This window comes from Haplochromis burtoni, unplaced genomic scaffold (assembly GCF_018398535.1).
Source record: "Haplochromis burtoni strain Fernald_Lab_line unplaced genomic scaffold, NCSU_Asbu1 Contig_921, whole genome shotgun sequence".
Taxonomy (NCBI): domain Eukaryota; kingdom Metazoa; phylum Chordata; class Actinopteri; order Cichliformes; family Cichlidae; genus Haplochromis; species Haplochromis burtoni.
Window position 1 is genome coordinate 14382 of NW_024583282.1, and position 2259 is coordinate 16640.

The window sequence follows — 2259 nt, forward strand, 5'->3', positions numbered from 1 at the left end:
AGCCAATTGCTTCGATGTGTAGGGGAGGAACAGAAGAATATCTAAACATGCAGTTTAAGGCAAGGTTTACAAGTGTAAGTGCAACAATGACAACATTGATCAAAATGAACATAACAATGTGATTTTCCTCTAATGGTCCTCGCTGTTACTCCAGCTCAATATTAGGCTGTTTTGCGTAATTTGGGACTGTACTATAGGATGGCCCTCCCACACTCATCTTTTATTGTGATCCATGCTGAAATTGTTTAAGGAAAAAAGCTAATATCTTAAAGGTATCTTAATACTGAAACCAGACTGCCTCTGTGAATTTTCATCTTCTAGTTGGTTTGTTTGAAAATCGCCTCTGTCAGTGCGCCCCAGGGCAGCTGTGGCTGCAACGTAGCTGCCATCACCAGTGTGTGAATGTGTGTGTGACTGAATGTGTAAAGCGCTTTGGAGTCCGTAGGGACTAAGTAAAGTGCTGTACAAATACAGGCCATTTACCATTTATATTTCCTGGGTAGAAATTCCTCTAGGTGGCATTATTGCATTTTAATCATATCCCCACCACACCACACTTCTTTTTCACAATTTGCAGTATGTTTTTGTCCCTTAGCATTAACTCGGCTTTTGCTCTTTTCCTGTTCACAACATCTACTCAAAAAGCAAACAAACAAATATATAAAACAATCTGCATTAAAGCAATTATTGTTATGTAATTAAATTACGCCTCTCTTTCACACCAACCCTCTTCCTGTCCTTGACTACATCCATAATCTCCCCTAAGGTCTTCCTCTTTCCCTTATCCTGGCAGCTCCATCTTCAACATCCTTGGTCTAATATAGCCACTATCCCTCCCTCCAAACCGTCTCAGCCTTGTCTCTCTGACTTTGTCCCTGTGATGTACTCATTTCTAATCCTGTCCATCCTGTTCACTTGTCTCCAACCACTCTCTTCTTCACCTCTCTTGTGCCCTGTCTGGTCCTTTGGATTTTTAACCAATGAAATACTGAAATAACGCCAATATATTAAAAAAAAAAAATCATATATTTGTCTACTTCAAATTTGGACACAATTTATTTTCAAAAAAGAGACAAAGCCCAAAGGAAACAAAGTTAGAGATTAGCATGAGAGGGGGAAAAAAGAAGAAGAAAGATAGAGGTTCTGGTGTTGGGTGTACTTTCACTGCAAGTGCTGACACAGGCAGAAAACAGATGAACAAGCAATTCAAAACAAACACGTGATGTTTTTCCTGGACATTTTGACAGCCTGATTTACTGACAACACTGTAAAAACCATCCATTTTAACTACTGTAATTCACAGTTTATTATTACGGTAAATTAAACAAAAAAGTCACTGTTGATGTTTGATTTTTATTTTTTAAATTTGGACCATTTAAAATATGTTTATTGAATTGTGATTTTAGATTTGTTGGAATTATTGCTTCACCCTTCGCAAGATTTATCTGAAAAAAAATCTTTTTTTATCTGAGATTGAAAATGTCACATATAAATTCTTCCTTGTGACATAAACACATTTATTTTCTGTCTCAGACTGTAGATTTTAGGTCAGCAAGTCACTAGTGATTTGTCGGTCGCGAACGAAACGTCTCTTAGAGCCGGCTCTTTGAAGTGAATGACGCGAACAGGCTCCTTATTGGGAGCCTTAGGGTTTCGGCTCCTTAACGCAAGCTGGGGTTTTTTTTTTCTTTCTTCCACCCCCTCTCTCGCACTTTTTTTCGCTTCACTCCACACGCGAGCCTTGTGCTTTGCGCTGGGAAGAGGGGGGAGGGGCGGTAGTTACACTCTCAGTAGCACAGGAACAGAGCGGGAGGGAAAGAGAGCCAGGGACAACAACGTCACATTAGTAATAGTGATGGTAAATTTGATTCTTTTTACTGAATCGAGTGTTAATGAGTCACTCACCAAAGTGAATCGGGTTTTTTGAGTCATTTGATTCACTGAGTCAGTTGCCCAGAGAGTGCAAAAATTTTACATTTTCACTCAAACTTAATTTGTTTCCCTTTTCATGTAAATCCCACTGCTAAGATGAATGATTAAAAAAACAAAACTATTTTATAGAGAAAAAAGAGCAAAAACATTTCTAAAATCAAGCAACTTCCTATCAAAATTGCTTAATAAACATTTATTTTGTTTATTTGTATTTTATTAGTATTTTCCTTAAGTGTGTCAAATATATATTTTCTCATCTAAATGTCCACTGCGCTGTGAGCCAGGGGGCGGTAATGCGCCTTAACATTGGTGGCCAACCAAGAAGAA

The 2259-nt window shown here is 38.2% G+C and overlaps 1 protein-coding gene across 1 annotated transcript in view; it reads right to left on the reverse strand.

Annotated features, from left to right (window-relative positions):
• LOC121812901 (sodium/hydrogen exchanger 9B2-like) overlaps nt 1–2259 on the reverse strand; it is a gene marked incomplete at its 3' end in the record, with an annotated part of 20068 nt that overhangs the window by 3896 nt on the left and 13913 nt on the right. The gene's annotated exons all lie outside the window — the stretch shown is intronic.